At 38.1% G+C, this 20,595-nt stretch overlaps 1 long non-coding RNA gene across 1 annotated transcript in view; it reads left to right on the plus strand.

The window, feature by feature from the left end:
- Positions 1-3,308: 3,308 nt before the first annotated feature.
- LOC130541423 (uncharacterized) overlaps positions 3,309-20,595 on the plus strand; it is a 64,859-nt gene continuing 47,572 nt past the window's right edge. The window contains exons 1-3 of the long non-coding RNA XR_008955478.2: positions 3,309-3,393; positions 13,228-13,344; positions 17,223-17,380. This is a non-coding gene — a long non-coding RNA (uncharacterized LOC130541423). The remainder of the gene's footprint in view (positions 3,394-13,227; positions 13,345-17,222; positions 17,381-20,595) is intronic.

Raw genomic sequence — 20,595 nt, forward strand, 5'->3', positions numbered from 1 at the left:
CTAAGTTTATCCAGGCATGGAGGCAAAGAACGCAGATGTTTAATTAAAAGGAGTGGCTTAACTTTAGATTAGATCATTGTAATCTTGGGAATCTAGCCGGATTTTAACACAATGTTATTTTTATTTGTGGATAGATATTTCTAAGGAGCTCCTGATATCTTTATAGCCTCTCCAGAACCCATTCTAATCCTAAAAACATGTTAAATTCACTCTTAGAATACCAAAGCTGAAGGTAATTCTTAGAGATAATCTATTCTTGTGCCTTTATTCTACAGATGTGGAAACTGAGGCCTAAGGATTTAAAAAAATCATCAAAGATCACACAAAAGATTGTCAAAGGTCAAATCCAACTTATCCCTATTTTCCCAGGACTTTCTCAGTTTGAAAACTGAGGCAGGGCATGGTGGCACATGCCTATAATCCCAGCACTTTGGGAGACTGAGGCAGGAGGATCCCTTGAGCCGTGGAGTTCAAGACCAGCCTGGACAATACAGTAAGACATTGTCTTCACAAAAAATTAAAAAATTGGCTGGGTGTGGTAGTGCACACCTATGGTCCCAGCTACTTAGGAGACTGAGGCAGGGGGATCACGTGAGCCTGGGAGGTCAAAAGGTTGAGACTACAGTGAGTCATGATCATGCCACTGCATTCTGGTCTGGGCAAAAAACAAAAAACAAAAATAAAAAAAACCCCGGAAATTCCTATGTCCCCGGGACTCCCTTAGTTCTGGGCAAACTGGGATGGCTGTCATCCTACCTTGCACTCTCTCTATTTACTTATTTCACTGGCATAAATGCAAAATGGACAGATTTGGAGGAGAATTGCATGCTGCAGTTACTGATAGTATTCTGGAAACTGGACAGACAGAACCCAAATGTACTCTTTGGAGTGTCTGGCATGAGCAAACACTCAACAAACATTCATTGAATCAATGAGTGAATGAGAATGCAAGTCACTTAAAGTAGGTGTCATCGCTAGTTCATTTTTCTCAATGTTGCTCTAATTCCCATTGAGAGGGTATCAATGATTTCTTGCTTTTTAACCTGCCTACATTTTGTTCTGGAGTTCCTAGGTAAGATTAAGCTGCATGTAACCTATGGAGCTGCTGTTTTGCAGATGGTCGTTCCCAAGGTGCTTTTCACAGTGTTTTTGAATTATCTTGCTAATATTTCAGGAAAAGCAGCAAAAAGAAGGGAAAGAAAAGCTTTCATAATGAGAAATGACAGGAAAGCAACTCCCTCATGGGGTTGTCAAGGAAAGAATTGTTGAATAATTCAAATAACAGATTTGTTCATTTCTAAGCCATTTCCTGCCCCAGCTTTGGAAATCTGCAGAAAAGTTCTGGATTAGGAATTATCCAAGACCTGATTTCATTGCTGCCAAGGGATCAGTTGAAGGGACAAGCTCCTTCAGGCGGCTTGGGGAAATTACCATAGTTTGAGGTCACTTACAGAATGTTCTGGGTTGGCAGGCCCTAGGTTGCTTTTTCCTTGCGCCAGGAAAATATAGACAGGGCCAGCACCACATCTCTGAAAATAAAATGTACTGAGTTCTCACGGGTAGCTCAGCATTAGGTATGGCAGCTGCCCCAGCAGACTTACTTGTTCTTGTTTTGTTTTGTTTTGTTTTGCAGCTGTATCTAGGCATGGGAAGGGGTAGGAACTGGTGGTGAAACTCATGTAGGTTATGAGTCCAGGTGAAAGTAATTTGGCTCTTTTTAAGGAATTTCTGCAAAAGTTTAGAGGTCCTAATTGGGAAAAGTTATATTTTTGGATAATCTGCGAAATCCGTTTATCCGTATCATCCCTGGCCTTGTTATCACAGGTCACTGAGGGTTGGCTATACTTGTTTCTTATCTGCCCCAAGAGGACCTGGGGAGGATTTATTATCTCTTGCCACTAAATCCCTGACCATATGTGTATCAATTTACCAAACAGCCTTATATGTGCTTGGGGACATCCCTCAGAGATGGTTCAGTCATGAGAGCATTTCATAAGTTTTTACTATTACAAATACTACCTCACATTTGATAAGCTTTTACCTTTATTTTTCAGGCTAATCTTACAGTTATTATATTTTTATCCACAAAACTCTTCAAGGGAGGTAAAAGTGTTATTAATGTCCCCATCCCTGACAGATAAGAAAACTAAGTAATGGAGAAATGAGGTGATTTTCCAGAAGTTATTCATGTCAGAGCTGGTCCTGAAACCCAGATCTCTTACAGAAATTCAAATATTCACCTTTTTCTACTCTTCTTTGCAAATGCCTCTACTATTACTGATTGAATGGTAAACCCTTTGAGGAAATGGGTTGGATGAAAACTCTTGCTTTGTTGGACGTTCTTACTTGAAAAGTCCATCAGACTTAAACAAAGACCAGCTTATTTTGAATCTTAAAAAATGTAAGGCTACTCAAATTAACCTGAAGAGGGATTTGTGTTTTTTAGCAATTTCAGATGCCAGTCACTGTGACAAGTGCTTCTTATTCATTACCTCCACTAATGCTGGTGAGATGTTTGCACCAGCATCTGTTTTGTTTTAAGCTAGATAGTGATATATAGATGATGCCTAGGACAGTGCACAGCTACCAAAGTACTAGGTATTGTAAGTTTCTTGGTTTGAATACAAATACATACTTGTACATACATACTCAAGAGATAAGCCAGTTTAAGTAAAATTCAATAGATATTAGTTGAAAATCACTCATTGTTCTGGGCACTGAATAAAACATAATCTCTTTCCTTCAAGGAGTTTGTGGTCCAATGAAGGAAACAGGGCACTGATTAAAATATGGGTAAAAAGACTATGAGCTAGCATCCATGTGGTAGAAATAGTCTATAAGAAGGTAGGCTTCCCAAGGGCAGGAGTCCGTATCTCCAGAATTTAGTTGCTTCTTAAAGATTTGGTGAATGAAAAAAAAAATGAATGGGTGAATAAATAAATGTTCTAGGGAAGCATGTAGGAAAGACAATTGAGCTGTTCTAAAAGAGTTGTGGGAAGTTTCATAGAAATTGATGGGTGAGCTTCATATTCAAAGATAAGTAAGATTTCAGTATATAAAGTTGGGAATTCTTGGCAAAGAAAAGAGCTAACAGAAATATTTGCAAGTGCACAGAGCATTTTGGAATTCAAGGGATGACAAATAATAAGTCTTGTGGGTGGGATTTAGACAGCTGGAAGTGATGAAGTGGAAGTCTAAGAGAAGAAGCTAAAGAAGTAGGAAGTACCAAACTAAGGCTTTGACTCATTTATGCCCCAGGGAGGCATCATGTATTTATAAGTAGAAAATCAGCCTCTAATTTGTGCTTTAGTAAAGCCATCTCTTGTGTCCGTGTAGGAGAGTCCTGAGGTGGAGAAGGGCTGGGATCAAGCCAACCACTCACCCACTTAAGAAGTAATGAGATCTTTAATTGCCTTTTCAGCAGTAATGGGGGTGGAGGTGGGGGAGTAAATTCCAAAATCATTAGAAAAGTAGAATGGGTTGAGTTTGTTGACTCATTAGATGTGGGTGGGGAAGAGAGGGCGAAGGTAAAGATGACTAAAGTTTCTAGTCAGGCACCTGGGTGGATATACCAAAATTGTACATTTACATAGTCTGTGGGTTTCTGAACAACCTAACAATTTTAAACCCTCCTAACTAGATGGAAAACTCTTAAATTAGAAGTGCAATTTCAATCCCAAATTCATAAGTACTTTCTCATACAGCTTTGTTATCTTAGATTTCTTTTAGTATATTTAAAAAAAAGGTCAAGATGATGGCTTTTTTCATTCTCGGAAGAAAGCAGAGATGATCGTAATTTTTGCTTTGACATTCGCACTGTTCAGGCATGCCTCATAACTAGCTTTTAGGGCTTCAGTAAGTAACGCAGTGACCAGAAGCTCTAAAATGGGATTTAGAAGTTTCCAAATGATACCCAATTAAAAAGTGTTCCAGGCAAAAAAGCAGCAAACCTTGCTTTGAAAGGTACTCACAGTTCCATTTCCCTGAGATGAGGAGGGAGCTGCCACTCTGGGCTGATGGTTAATGCTGAAAGCATTCAACTGCAGCTGTAATTACGGACAAGCAAACTATGAACCAGAATTAGGATTATTAGTAATTACTTCCTATGAATCAGGGCATGATGGGTTCATGGCTTTCTGTCAACTGTTTTGCTTGAGGCAGACGGATATCTAGAGTGTCAAACTTAAAAAAGTTCAGCACAAAGGAATAGATTAGGGAAGAAATTGCCTCAATGAGCTACATGAAAATGTAAAATTAGGTCTGTCTAAAGACAGTTGGTTGATAACTTTGCTTCTTATCATGAAGGTTATGCTGAGTAAACCAGAAACTCAGGGTCATAAAACTTTGTTAGGATCAACTTTAGAGTTAATTTATTTTAGTCATTTTACTTAGGAAACTGAAGCCCAGACTAGGCAAGAAAGTTGCCCATGGTTACACAGCTGGTCAGTGATAACACTGAGACAAAGTGGTAGTCATTCTAGGTTGCAGGTGCAGGCCTTATCTAAAATGGTTTATCCAATTGTAATTTGTTGACTGTACATTTCGATGCATAGGTATGTGACTCTTGCTGGCATAATTTCTTTTTTTAATTGTAAAAAACACATAAGATGGGATCTACCCTCTTAACAAATTTGTAAGTGGATTGTACAGTATTACGGTATTTACTATATGTGCATTAATTTTTTTTTTTTTGAGATGGAGTTTCGCTCTTGTGGCCCAGGGTAGAGTGCAGTGGCATGATCTCTATTCACTGCAACCTCTGCCTCCCGGGTTCAGGTGATTCTCCTGCCTCAGCCTCCTGAGTAGCTGGGATTACAGGCACCTGCCACCATGCTTGGCTAATTTTTGTATTTTTAGTAGAGATGGGGTTTCACCATGGTGGCCAGGCTAGTCTCAAACCCCTGACCTCAAGTGATCTGCATGCCTCAGCCTCCCAAAGTGCTGGGATTACAGGCGTGAGCCACCATGCCAGGCCTATATATGCATTGTTGTACAGCAGATCTCCACAACTTTTTTGTCTTGCATGACTGAAACTGTATTAATAAATAATACCTCAATTTCCCCATCCACAGCAGGGCAGCCATCATTCTACTTTCTGCTTCTATGAGTTTGACTACTTTAGATACTTCATGTAAGTGGAAAATTGAAGTATTTGTCCTTCTGTGACTGGTTTATTTCACTTAGCATAATGTTCTCAAAGTTTATCCATGCTGAAACAAATCATGGGATTTTCTTTTAAAAGACTAAATAATATTCCATTGTGTATATATATCACATATTTCTTTATCCATTCATCTGTTGACAGACAGTTAGGTTGTTTCCCTTCTTGATTGGTGTGAATAATGCCACAATGAACATGGGAGTTCAAATATCTCTTTGAGATCCTGCTTTAAATTATTTTGGATACATACCTAGAAATGAGACAGATGGATCATATGGTATTTTATTTTCAGATTTTTCAAAGAACTTCTGTACTATTTTCCATAGAGTGTCTGTATCTTGCTCTCCAATGGTGTGCAAGGGTTCCAATCTCTCTACATCCTCACCACCTCACAGATACTTGATATTTTCTGGTTTTTGGGTTTTTTTTTTTTTAAATAATGACCATCCTAACAGATATGAGGGATATGGTGATATCTCATTGTGTGTTGCTTTTTTTTTTTTTTTTGAGACAGAGTTTCACTCTGTTGTACAGGCTGGAGTTCAGTGGTGTGATCTTGGGTCACTGTAATCTCTGCCTCCCAGGTTCCAGTGATTCTCCTGCCTCAGCCTCCTGAGTAGCTGGGATTACAGGCGCCCACCACCATGCCTGGCTAATTTTTAGTAGAGATGGGGTTTCATCATGTTGGCCAGGCTGGTTTCAAACTCCTGACCTCAAATGATCCACCTGCCTCGGCCTCCCAAAGTGCTGGGATTACAGGTGTGAGCCACAGTGCCTGGCCTCATTGTGGTTTCGATTTGAATTTCCCTGATGGTTAGTGATGCTGAGTATCTTTTCCTATACCTAGTGGCCATTTGCATGGCTTCTTCAAAGAAATGTCTATTTAATTAAGCTGTTTGCCCATTTTTAAATTGAGTTACTTATTTTGCAATTGGTTGTAGGAGTTTCTTATATATTTTAGAAATTAACCCCTTATCAGCTATATGATATGGAAATTTTTTTTCCAATTCATAGGTTGCTTTTCATCCTGTTGATTGTTTTATTTGCTGTGCAGAAGGTTTTAAGGTTTTCAAAGTCGTCCCTTCTGTCTATTTTAGCTTTTGTGTCCTGTGCTTTTGATGTTATATTCAAGAAATCATGGAAAAATAGTTATAGTGCTCTTCTCTTATGTTTTCTTGTAGTTGTTGTATAGTTTCAGATTTTACATTTAATTTTATAGTGAATTTTGAGTTGACTTTTGTGTGTGGTGTAAAATAAAGGTTCAATTTTATTCTTTTACAACTAAATATGCAGTTTTCCCTGCACCATCTGTTGGAGATATATATTTCCCCATGATGTATTCTTGGCATCCTTGTTGAAGATAAGTTGACTGAATGTGCATAGGTTTATTTCTAGGGTATTTTTCCTGTTCCATTAATCTATAGGTTCATCTCTATGCCAGTACTATACTGTTTTGATTACTGTGGCTTTGTGATATAATTTGAAGTCAGGAAGTATGAGACTTCCAGCTTTGCTCTTTCTCACAGTTGTTTTGGCTTTTGGGGGGTACTTTGTGGTTCCCTATAGATGTTAGGGTTATTATTTCTCTTTATGTGAAAAAGTCTGGGATTTTGATAGGAATTTCATTGAATCTATAGATCACTTTGGGTAATGTGCACATTACAGTATTTAATCTTTCAATTCATGAACATGAGATGTCTTTAAATTTATTTGTGTCTTCTTTAATTTCATTCACCAGTGTTTTGCAGCATTCAGTGTACAAGTTTCTGGCCAACTTAGTTAAATTTATTTCAAACTATTTTTTTGATGTTGTTATAAATGGGATTATTTTCCTTAACTTCTTTTTTTTGGATTGTTAATTTTTAGGGTATAGAAACATAACCAACTTTTTATGTTAATTTTGAAACCTGCCACCTTGTTGAATTTGTTTATTCAACAGGATTTTTTGTTTCAGAAACTAAAAGAACTTTAGGATTTTCTACATATACATCTGCAAACAGAGATAATTTTACTTATTCTTTTCTTGATTTGGGTAAGTTTAATTTATTTTTCTTGACTAATTTCTGTAGCTAAGATTTCCAGTTCCATGGCGAGTAAAAGTGGTGAGACTGGACATCCTTGGCTTGTTTCTGATCTCAGAGGAAAAGCTTTCAGTTTTTCACCTTTGAGTTTGGTGCTAGCTCCATTTTTTCTTTTTCATGTATGATCTTCATCATGTTGAGGTAATTTTCTTCTACTCCTTGTTTGTTGAGTGTTTTTATTATAAAGTGGTGCTGAATTTTGTCAAATGCTTTTTTGGTGTCTATTGAGATGATCGTATGATTTTTATTCTTCTATTAATGTGACATATCGTATAGATAGATTCATACATTGAGCCATACTTGCATCTCAGGAATAAAACTTGCTTGAATGTGATATATAATAGTTTCAATTTGTTGTTCAATTAAGTTTGGTAGTGTTTTGTTGAAGATTTAAAAATTTATATGTATCAGAGATATTGGCTTACAGCTTTCTTTTTTTATAGTGTCTTTGTCTGGCTTTGATATTAGGATAATGTTGACTGCATAAAATGAGTTTGGAAGTATTACCTCCTTTTCAGCTTTTTGGAAGAGTTTGAGAAAGATTGACATTAGTTCTTCTTTAAAAGTTTGGTAGAATTGACCAGTAAAGCCCTTTAGTCTTGAGCTTTTCCTTTCTGGGAGGTTTTCGAATGTGGATTCAATCTTCTTATTCATCACTAGTACATTCAGATTTTCTATTTTTTTAATGATTCACTCTTGATACTTGTATGTCTTTAGGAATTTATCCATTTCTTCTTGGTTATCTGTAAGTCTCCTAGGCTTTCTTCATGCTTTTTATTCTTTTGTCTTTTTGCTCCTCTTACTGAATAATTTCAAATGACTTTTCTTCAAGTTCACTGATTTTTTTCTTCTGCTTCATCAAGTCTGCTGTTGGACCACTCTAGTAAACGTTTTGGTTCAATTATTGTATTTTTCAGCACCAGAATTTCTATTTGACTTTTTTCTATATTTCCTTTTTTTTGCTGATATTCTAATTTTGATTTTTTCTGAGCTCACTAAGCATCTTTATGGCTGTTATTTTTTTATTCTTTGTCAAGTATCTTACAGGCTTTCATTTCTTTAGGGTTGGTTTCTATAGATTTATTTTGATTCTTTGATTGGGCCATGCTTTCCTATTTCTTCATGTGCCTTGTAACTTTGTGCTGGGATTTGCACATTAAAAAAAAAGTCGCTTCTCTCAGTCTTTATAGAATGGCTTTAGACAGGGCAAGACCTTTCCTATTCAGCCTGGCTAAAGATTCCAGAGGCCTCTCAAACTTTTTCTGTGAATGCATCTTTTCTGGATTTGTTCAAGTACATTCTCAATTAGAGGTATTTGCCAGCTTTCCTTCTTTTTTTCAGGACTTCTTAATTTCTTGCATCTTTGGTCTCTCTTTGTGGTATTTCAGGTTCTCTGGCTTTTAAGCAAGCCACCCGGTTCTTTTTCATTTGCAGTGATCTTCTGTGATCTGGAGTATGCTGGGTCACATCAGCACTCTGAGACAAGAGAGACAGAAACCAGTCCTTCAGGCAACACCTAAAAATCCTGCACATTGGATGGATATTTTAGTTTTCTCTTGCTTTCTCCAAGGAGAAGCCAGAAATGGACAGTTTTCCTCCAATTGCACTACATCGAGCTATGGGGCTCAATGGCAAGTGAGGGGTGTGGCAAGTGGGTGCCACAAATTTTCTTACTGACTTTGACGCAGTTGGTTTTGCCCTGACCTGGGGTGCAGGGACCTCTCAGTTTCTTTGGATTTCTTACAAAGGGAATTGGTCCATGTGTGGTTGAATAGGTTTCTCTGTGGGGAAATGGAACATCCTGGACTTTCTACTCTGTTATCTTGCTTATGTCATCTCCCTCTCCACTCTTTAAAATGACAAATAATTACTCCTTTGTTAATAATATTCTTTAAAAAAACTTTAAGTGCTATTCAAGTGCAGTAGTGAGAATGGGGAACACAGTAGAACACGGAGTTTGATCTGTAACTGATTGAATTAACTGAGATAGCTCATTGTCTTCAGAAAAGTCTGCCCACTGCATTGCTAAGAGGAGTGGCTCTCTACTATTCTCTTTGTACTACTTGTCTTGGGTTGGGTTCCCCCAGAAGCAGATGGAGATTTGAATCACATAACTTATTTTGAACATAGTGCCAAGAAACACTAGAGGAGGAATGAGGAAATGAGGTGGAAAAGGAAAAAGAATCAACATAGTGAGTGTTAATGAGCAGGTTACCCCTGTGGGCAACTATGGGTAATTTCTGACAAGCGCCTCTGAGAGATAGTGCAGAATATGCCTCAGTGTGGTTCTACCCAAGGGGTAAAGTAGCCTCGGGTATTATTCTCCAACTTTCATCATTAAAAGCACTGTCCCTGGGAATGGCATATTCCTTGTCCTTCTGGCCTACACCACTCCTGGGCTGAGTCCTCTAAATCCAGTAGGGGAAAAGTCATAGGTGCTTGTCTTAGGCAGCAATCAACGTCAAAGAATTGTAAGTTCAGAGGGAACACGGATAATACCCTGCCAGTGTCTGTTCTTCTGGGCTGGCTGTTGCAAATGGCATGCATTTGGATCCGGTAATCCCATATCACCAGATGCTAGAACAGTATCCAGGAAGAATTTGAAGTATTCTAGGAAATTTTAGAAGGTTAGGCAGAGACAGAGTTTTGGAAGTGAGAGCTCAAGCATTTCTTTGGAGAAATCACTAGAGCTTGGTGGAGTTATGGATTCACGTATTCCCTGCATTAAGTTCCAAAGATTATAGGTTACATTGAATGAGAGTCCCATGAAAACCAGTACTGAGAACAGAAACATTGCTTGTGGAATGGCTTTGGCTCACAGCAGTATTAGCACTCTCCAGCATTACCACTCTCATCTAAGCCACTATTTTCCTCCTAGCTTATTGCCGTAGCATCCTCAATGTTCTCCTTGCTTTTCCTGCAAACCCCCAATCCCTCTTTGCCTCTCTACCCTGCCCAGTTATTCTCTTTCTCTACACAGTAGCCAGAGGGGCTATCTAGCACTAAGTCGGATTATGTTGTTCATTTGCTTATAATGTACCAGTGGCTTTCCATCTCACTCAGAGAAAATACTCTAAGGTCCTTTCAATGGTTTACAAGTCTCTGTATAATCAGCTCCTGCCTCCTCACCTCTGAGGTGACTTAGCCCCAGCTCCGGTGGCTTCTTTGCTGTCCGAAGACCACACCATGTGTATTCTCTCCTTCGAGCCTTTCCACTTGCTGTTTCCTCTCCCTGGAATGCTCTTTCCCACACCCACATGGATTGCTTTCTTACTTTCTTCAGGCCTCTGCTCAAATATTGGCTTTTATGATTACTCTGCATGAAATATTCTTTACTCCTTCGCAGCTTCATTTTTCTCCATAGCAATTTTTATTATTTATTTCTACAGCTAGAATGTAAACCCCACAAGGACTTGAATTTTGTTGATTATATTCAGTACTATATCTCCAGTGGTTAGAATAGTGCCTCACTTTCAATAAGCAATCAATGATTCAATAAATATTTGCTGAATAAATGAAAGTATTAATACACGGATGTGGTTGGACAGAAACTGAAGTATACCCAGGGGAAAGTAGTCAGGCCAGGGAAGTCTAAACCATAAGAAATTGTTGTTGACTTCGAATTGTAGTTAATTTTCCTTTCTTACTCCTTATAATCTATAGTATATGGGGATGCTGAATTTGGAGAAGAGAAAGCATGGTAAGTGACTTCAGATTTTGAGGGACTAGTTTATGAAGAGGAGGATGAAGTTATTCCATGAATTACAAAGGCCAAGATCCCAGATCACAGGAAATAAACTACAGAGAAGCATATTTTTGAAGTCAAAGGAGGAAAGAACTCTCTAACCATTTGTACTTCCATAAAATGGAAGGGACTGCCTTTCTATAAGTAATGAGTCCCCCATGATCAGAGGTGTTCAAGCAGAGTAGAAAGTACAGGTGAGATCCAGAAGATCTTTGAAGACTCTGTCAATCTTGAAATTCTAGAATTCCATAAACATGAGAGAGAAGCAAAAGTGTCTCTCACAAAGCATCCCACTACAGTGTGAATGCCATTTACTGAATATTCATCTCCTATAACATTTTTTTCATACAGCTGGAGAGTATTCTATTACCTGAAAGACTCAAACAAGCCCCCCCCCTCAACTTTTTTTTAAAGCACATACCCAATGTTGGACATTTCTTTTAAATTTTTCATACTAAAAACAGAATTTGACCTTAGCTGGTTTCTGCCCTGAAGTGACATCCTAGCAACAGTGTTTGAGCAGACACAAGCTCAGGCGAAACCAAGAGTGGGTTTTAAAAAAAAATACTGTTTCTTGGCCGGGCACCGTGGCTCACACCTGTAATCCCAGCACTTTGGGAGGCCGAGGCGGGCGGATCACGAGGTCAGGAGATCAAGACCATCCTGGCTAACACGGTGAAACCCTGTCTCTACTAAAAATACAAAAAATTAGCTGGGCGTGGTGGCGGGTGCCTGTAGTCCCAGCTACTTGAGAGGCTGAAGCAGGAAAATGGAGTGAACCTGGGAGGCGGAGCTTGCAGTGAGCATCGCGCCACTGCACTCCAGCCTGGGCGACAGAGCGAGACTGTCTCAAAAAAAAAAAGAAAAAAAAAAAAAAAGGAAAAAAAAAACTGTTTCTTAGATCCAACCCTTTGTCTGTGTCGAACATCACACATGCAATGGTTAAGCCCCAAATATATCATGATGGAGTAAGGAGGGGAGAGAGATATTTGGGCTCTGAGTTTCCCCCATGTCTCCTAGGTCAGAGCTTCTTATATTTTATGTGCACACAATCATTGGGGTTTTTCTATCACAGTGAAAATTCAAATATAGTAGGTCTGGGTTGGGTTCTGAGTTTTTGTATTTCTCGTAAGCTCTTGCGGGAAACCAGTCAGTTGACCGCTTTGTGAATATCACAGTCCTAGTTCATATTCCTTACTGGGCTGTCTATGAAATTGTCTCTATTTGGAGTCAGAAGCAGAAAATCTCATCCAAAGCCTAAAAACATTCTGAATCATTATGATGTTTACTTTGCATCAAGAAAAGCAATGACAAGTGGTTACTAATGAAAATAAGCGGTTGAAGGGAACTGCCAATTAGATAGAAACAATTCAGCTTTCATCTCACATCAAGGACAAAATTAATCATGCATGCTATTTCCAACAAAAATGCTTTAAGTAAATTATTTAGTATTTATATTTTGTAGTGATGCATGCCTAATAAAATCAATGGTTGCAGGGCATGATTAACCGGCATCCTTCAGAATCTAGACCTGCTGCCCTACTATAGGACTTGGTGTTTGGAAAATCCTGACCTTTTTGGAGAAGGGACAGAGGTTTACACTACAGTTTCTCTGTGGCATCCCAAAGTGTGACCTGGATATTTGCAGTTATCTAATCCAGGCTTGTTAAAGGTCCGTGTTCTTAGGCAGAAGTCCTGAACTCACTTTTACTGGAGCAGTTCATCACAATGTATGACAATTGCCTCTGTTTGCTTCTTCCCTTCTAACGTGGGAGTGACAGGGACAGTGTCTTGTTCACAGCACATGTAAATATTAAGAAACTAAAGACAGCCGGGCATGGTAGCTCACGTCTCTAATCCCAGCACTTTGGAGCCCAAGGTGGACAGATCATGAGGTCAGGAGTTCAAGATCATCCTGTCCAACATGGTCAAACCCCGTCTCTACTAAAAATACAAAAATTAGCTGGGCGTGGTAACCTGCACCTGTAGTCCCAGCTACTCGGGAGACTGAGGCAGGAGAATCGCTTGAACCTGGGAGGCGGAGGAGGTTACAGTGAGCTGAGATCGCACCATTGCACTCCAGCCTAGGCAAGAAGAGCAAAACTCCATCTCAAAAAAAAAAAAAAAAAAAAAGGAAAAAAAAAGAAACTAAAGACATATTTTTTAGATAGAAAGAGTGAAACTTTCTTGAGAAGAAGTTCCATCTGCCAGCCCTGAGCATATTGTAGTCTGCCTTGCAGAATTCATCTGAAGCTTCCTCCACTGCCAGACAGATCTTCCTGCATCAGGTCCGGTGCTGCCCCTGACATGAAATGCTCAAGATTTCTAGACTTTGAAACACTCTGAAGAATTGAAAGGTAATTCAAAAAGGAAAAATAATGACTGTCCTCAATGTGTGTGTGTGTGTATATATGCACACCTACCTGCCTGTGTGTGCTTGTTTAGATGATAAGAAAAATACTAAGAAAGTCTCGACAATTGAAACACTATGGAATTGATACAAGCCAAGAAGCAGACCCAAATACACGCAGAGAATGAATAGTTTATCCACTAGATGGCTTAGGAAAAAAATGACTACTTAGTAAAACAACAAATTAAGTTAAATATGTTTTCATATTACACAAACAGAAAACAAAAAATCCAGATGGCTTATTTAAAGAAATATTAACAAATAAAATAATAAAAGATCTATAGTAAAATGTAGGTAAACATATTTTTGGAGTTCGAAAGACATTTTTAACAAAGAAAGAAAACACAAAGGAAAAGAGGAATATATTTGAATGCATACAATTTGAATACAAATTTGAAACTGATTTTCATCTTTTATACAATGCCGGTGAATTTCCAATGTTAGTAGCATGTAAGAAATAAATATTCTCATATATTGCTGGATAGACTATGAAATATACTTACATTACTGAAGTGTGATTTGGCAAACAAGGTCAAAAACCTGTAAATTTTACATTCTATTTGATGCAGCAGTTGAATTTCTAAAAATTGGTTTTGAGAAAATTATTATAGATGTAGGGAAATATTATTTTGCAAAAAATAAGTAGAAACAATTAAGTATTCAATGGTAGGGAGTTAATTTACCAGATCATTATGCATCAATATGATGGAATACCATTCATCCATTAAAATGATGAATAAGAATATTTAATGATAAAGAGAAATATTGACAATACATTGTTAAGTAAAGCAGAAGTAAAGCTGTATTGAAAATGTGAACCCTACTTTAAAGACTGGAAGTTTATATGTAAAAAATTAATAGTGGTTATCCTTGAGTTTAGGTATTATGGGTAATTTAAAATTCTATTGCTGCTTTTTGTGCATTTTCATATTTTTATCAATAAACATATTTTACTTCTGAAATCAGAAAGAAGTGTTAATAAAAGAATGAAATCCCCTTACAGATGAAAATAGCATTGTTGTCACTATTAAAAATGAGCAGATGCTAATATTAATAATTGTACTAATTTAGGTCATGTTTTAAGTACTGTTAATAACTATTCTTGTTCTCTGTTAAATTAAGTCTCTTAAAGTTTTTACAAAGTACACAAAGGAACATGTTGAACAATATTTTAGTAGTCTAGATACAAAAAATGTCTCTTTATATTTATAAAAATAGACCAAATTATGCTGTGGTAACTAACAACCCTGAACCCCAGTGTTTTTAAATATGAAGGCTTAGTTCTCATTCTGGATGAATTTCTTTTCCTTTTTTTTTTTTTTTTGAGACACTTTCTTTTTTTTTTTTTTAATTATACTTGAAGTTTTAGGGTACATGTGCATAATGTGCAGGTTAGTTACATATGTATACATGTGCCATGTTGGTGTGCTGCACCCATTAACTCATCATTTAACATTAGGTATATCTCCTAATGCTATCCCTCCCCTCTCCACCAACCCCACAACAGGCCCCGGTGTGTCTGATGCTCCCCTTCCTGTGTCCATGTGTTCTCATTGTTCAATTCCCACCTATGAGTGAGAACATGCTGTGTTTGGTTTTTTGTCCTTGAGATAGTTTGCTGAGAATGATGGTTTCCAGCTTCATCCATGTCCCTACAAAGGACATGAACTCATCCTTTTTTATGGCTGCACAGTATTCCATGGTGTATATGTGCCACATTTTCTTAATCCAGTCTATCATTGTTGGACATTTAGGTTGGTTCCAAGTCTTTGCTATTGTGAATAGCGCCGCAATAAACATACATGTGCATGTGTCTTTATAGCAGCATGATTTATAATCCTTTGGGTATATACCCAGTAATGGGATGGCTGGGTCAAATGGTATTTCCAGCTCTAGATCCTTGAAGAATCACCACACTGACTTCCACAGTGGTTGAACTAGTTTACAGTCCCACCAACAGTGTAAAAGTGTTCCTATTTCTCCACATCCTCTCCAGCACCTGTTGTTTCCTGACATTTTAATGATCACCATTCTAACTGGTGTGAGATGGTGTCTCATTGTGGTTTTGATTTGCATTTCTCTGATGGCCAGTGATGATGAGCATTTTTTCATGTTTCTTTTGGCTGCATAAATGTCTTCTTTTGAGATGTATCTGTTCATATCTTTGCCCACTTTTTGATGGGGTTGTTTGTTTTTTTCTTGTAAATTTGTTTGAGTTCATTGTAGATTCTGGATATTAGCCCTTTGTCAGATGAGTAGATTGCAAAAATTTTCTCCCATTCTGTAGGTTGCCTGTTCACTCTGATGGTAGTTTCTTTTGCTGTGCAGAAGCTCTTTAGTTTAATTAGATCCCATTTGTCAATTTTGGCTTTTGTTGCCATTGCTTTTGGTGTTTTAGACATGAAGTTCTTGCCCATGCCTATGTCCTGAATGGTATTGCCTAGGTTTTCTTCTAGGGTTTTTATGGTTGCAGGTCTAACATTTAAGTCTTTAATCCATCTTGAATTAATTTTTGTATAAGGTGTAAGGAAGGGATCCAGTTTCAGCTTTCTACGTATGGATAGCCAGTTTTCCCAGCACCATTTATTAAATAGGGAATCCTTTCCCCATTTCTTGTTTTTCTCAGGTTTGTCAATGATCAGACAGTTGTAGATATGCGGCATTATTTCTGAGGGCTCTGTTCTGTTCCGTTGGTCTATGTCTCTGTTTTGGTACCAGTAGCATGCTGTTTTGGTTACTGTAGCCTTATAGTATAGTTTGAAGTCAGGTAGCGTGATGCCTCCAGCTTTGTTCTTTTGGCTTAGGATTGACTTGGCAATGCAGGCTCTTTTTTGGTTCCATATGAACTTTAAAGTAGTTTTTTCCAATTCTGTGAGGAAAGTCATTGGTAGCTTGATGGGGATGGCATTGAATCTATAAATTACCTTGGGCAGTATGGCCATTTTCACGATATTGATTCTTCCTACCCATGAGCATGGAATGTTCTTCCATTTGTTTCTATCCTCTTTTATTTCATTGAGCAGTGGGTTGTAGTTCTCCTTGAAGAGGTCCTTCACATCCCTTGTAAGTTGGATTCCTAGGTATTTTATTCTCTTTGAATCAATTGTGAATGGGAGTTCACTCATGATTTGGCTCTCTGTTTGTCTGTTATTGGTGTATAAGAATGGTTGTGATTTTTGCACACTGATTTTGTATCCTGAGACTTTGCTGAAGTTGCTTATCAGCTTAAGGAGATTTTGGGCTGAGACGATGGGGTTTTCTAGATATACAATCATGTCATCTGCAAACAGGGACAATTTGACTTCCTCTTTTCCTAATTGAATACCCTTTATTTCCTTCTCCTGCCTGATTGCTGTGGCCAGAACTTCCAAAACTATGTTGAATAGGAGTGGTGAGAAAGGGCATCCCTGTCTTGTGCCAGTTTTCAAAGGGAATGCTTCCAGTTTTTGCCCATTCAGTATGATATTGGCTGTGGGTTTGTCATAAATAGCTCTTGTTATTTTGAGATACGTCCCATCAATACCTAATTTATTGAGAGTTTTTAGCATGAAGTGTTGTTGAATTTTGTCAAAGGCCTTTTCTGCATCTATTGAGATAATCATATGGTTTTTGTTGTTGGTTGTGTTTATATGCTGGATTACGTTTATTGATTTGTGTATGTTGAACTAGCCTTGCATCCCAGGGATGAAGCCCACTTGATCATGGTGGATAAGCTTTTTGATGTACTGCTGGATTCGGTTTGCCAGTATTTTATTGAGGATTTTTGCATCGATGTTCATCAGGAATATTGGTCTAAAAATCTCTTTTTTTGTGTGTCTCTGCCAGGCTTTGGTATCAGGATGACGCTGGCCTCATAAAATGAGTTAGAGAGGATTCCCTCTTTTTCTATTGATTGGAATAGTTTCAGAAGGAATGGTACCAGCTCCTCCTTGTACCTCTGGTAGAATTCAGCTGTGAATCCATCTGGTCCTGGACTATTTTTGGTTGGTAAGCTATTAATTATTGCCTCAATTTCAGAACCTGTTATTTGTCTATTCAGAGATTCAACTTCTTCCTGGTTTAGTCTTGGGAGGGTGTATGTATCGAGGAATTTATCCATTTCTTCTATATTTTCTAGTTTATTTTCATAGAGGTGTTTATAGTATTCTCTGATGGTAGTTTATATTTCTGTGAGATCGGTGGTGATATCCCCTTTATCATTTTTTATTGCGTCTATTTGATTCTTCTCTCTTTTCTTCTTTATTAGTCTTGCTAGTAGTCTATCAATTTTGTTCATCTTTTCAAAAAACCAACTCCTGAATTCATTGATTTTTTGAAGGGTTTTTTGTGTCTCTATTTCCTTCAGTTCTTCTCTGATCTTAGTTATTTCTTGCCTTCTGCTAGCTTTTGAACGTGTTTGCTTTTGCTTCTCTAGTTCTTTTAATTGTGATGTTAGGGTGTCAATTTTAGATCTTTTCTGCTTTCTCTTGTGGGCATTTAGTGCTATAAATTTCCCTCTACACACTGCTTTGAATGTGTCCCAGAGATTCTGATATGTTGTGTCTTTGTTCTCGTTGATTTCAAAGAACATCTTTATTTCTGCCTTCATTTTGTTATGTACCCAGTAGTCATTCAGGAGCAGGTTGTTCAGTTTCCATGTAGTTGAGCGGTTTTGAGTGAGTTTCTTAATCCTGAGTTCTAGTTTGGTTGCACTGTGGTCTGAGAGACAGTTTATTATAATTTCTGTTCTTTTACATTTGCTAAGGAGTGCTTTACTTCCAACTATGTGGTCAGTTTTGGAATAAATGTGGTGTGGTGCTGAGAAGAATGTATATTCTGTTGATTTGGGGTAGAGTTTTGAGACAGACTTTCACTCTTTGTTGCCCAGACTGGAGTGCAGTGGCTTGAGCTCGGCTCACTGCAGCCTCCTTTTGTCAGGTTCAAGCAGTTCTCCTATCTCAGCCTCCCAAGTAGCTGGGATTACTGGTGCCCTCCACCACGCCTGGCTAATTTTTGTATTATTAGTAGAGATGGGGTTTCACCATGTTGGCCAGGCTGGCCTCGAACTCCTGACCTCAGGTCATCCACCTGCCTTGGCCTCCCAAAGTGCTGGGATTGCAGGTGTGAGCCACCACACCCGGCCCATTCTGGATAAATTTCTATTGTAGAATTTTGAATGGAGGTGGGGAAGTGGGAGATCAGCCCATCTTGGTCACTCAGAGATCCACTGTCTTGAATGTTGTCAGAAACTGACACAGTTAAATGAAATGCAACAGGGTCTCATACTGGCTCAGAAATGACATAAGATGTGTTTACTCCAACACATTGGCCAAAATTAGCTATGTGGTCCCATAAATCATAAATGGCCAGGAAGATGGAAAGGCAGAAATATTTGGTGAATAGCATTCATAATTTCCTGCTTTCTTGACTTGGACAGTGGGTCTACAACTAAAATCTGAAGACTAGGAGGCTGTGATCTGGCAATTACCTTGAGAAAAGCTGAAACAATTAGCATAAGAAAAGAAAAAGAGATGCAGCAGAGAAAATATTGAGCATATTTCTAAAGGAGCTTAAATTTCCTGCATTTCTCTTTCCTCACTATGATTAACATGAAATTCTATAGGCTACTCTTTGATAATGTGATTCACTTCAGTGATTACAATTAAAAACTGTAGTGTTTTATGTATTTTGAAAGACACCTCTATTCCTCTGCCCACCAGCAGGGTTATACAATGTTTTATCCATTTATTTCCAACAGAAGCCACATGTTTACCATGCTGGTAATCTTCTACAGATGTGTCTTGCTGCTTCAAAATGTTATCATGCAGTATTATTATAGTTCCTATTGTAGAACCATCCTCCTATGGCTCATTTTAAGTTTTGTCTATTCTGAATTCTCTATAGGGAGTTTTGTTTTAAAACGAATCTTCCCAGTCAACAAGGACTGGGTTAAAGTGAGAAATGTAATGACTGTTCTATTGTAAGGTAAAACAGTCTTACAAATATCTGAACCAGTAGGCCAATCTGATTAATTAATCTAATCTAATTACTTAATTGGAGAAGCTGAAAGCAGTATGCAGAGATTAGGACACAAAAGTGGTCTAACTGTGTAGCAGCTGGATCCGAGGTTTGCCAGCGAGCTCTAGTAGGATTCCAGATGTTCCTGTCCAATCCCAGGATGAGAAATGTCAACTGATGTCAACCCTGCCAAAAGATGTTATTTCTTTAGTGCTGGAATATCTCCCATCAGTTAGCCTCCAATGAAAGTGATGAGTGATTCTCATTTGCCATTTTTATTTTTTCCCTTTCAGGAATGATCCTGAGAAAGCAAAACACACCAACAGCAGGTAGCAAATAAAATAAAAACTGCTTAGCTTGATGCCAAGTAAATTCTATTTTCTTTGCATTCTGGTCAACATAAAATGCAATATTAATGGATAAATTAAAAAGCTTGTATGACTTCAGAGAGGATCACTGGAGTACTAGTCATAAATGGCTAGAGGTTTTAAAAGAGTAAGGATTTGAAGCTTGCAAGATCAGCCAGATATAGCAGAAAGGTCATGGGTATTTGGAAGAGATATGTAGTACTTTCAGCCATATATCATTAGTTCAGAAGTTTCTTATGAGCTCCAGACCCTCGTTATGAGTAATTGTCCCACAGATAGTACACATTCAACATGTCCTAAGTGGAACTCATGTTTCCCTTTAACCTTTGTCTCCCCTTCCTCCCACTCTTTCTCTTCCTACTGTGGTGGCTGTGGGAGTAAGAACACTGAAACCAATGTGGGCAATAATCTTGATTTTGTCTTGCCATCAAATCCAATCAGACTCTATGGCATACACTCACAGCTACCTACCCAATATCCATTCTTCCTTTCTTTCCTACTCAGAACACTGATTTTGTTTAAGTGCAGTAATATACTCCAATAAAAATACTCACCCCTTGAGACTCTAGGGGTGATCATATAACCCGCTATCGGCCAGTGGGATAAGAGTGGAAGTCTCTTAGAACTTTTGAGAATCCTATCTTTTTCCTGATATTAAATAACAGGCTAAGTTGGCTCAAACTTTTTGCCTTCCTCTTTCTCATTTCCTTTCCTGAACACAGAAACAATGCCTGCAGAAACAATGCCTGCAGATAGAACACACGTTTTTCAACCATGAAGATAAGAGCCACATGCTTTAGATGATAGAGAAGGAAGCTAGGAAGAACCTAACC

The sequence above is a fragment of the Pan paniscus genome, chromosome 3, assembly GCF_029289425.2.
Source record: "Pan paniscus chromosome 3, NHGRI_mPanPan1-v2.0_pri, whole genome shotgun sequence".
In the NCBI taxonomy this organism is placed as follows: Eukaryota; Metazoa; Chordata; class Mammalia; order Primates; family Hominidae; genus Pan; species Pan paniscus.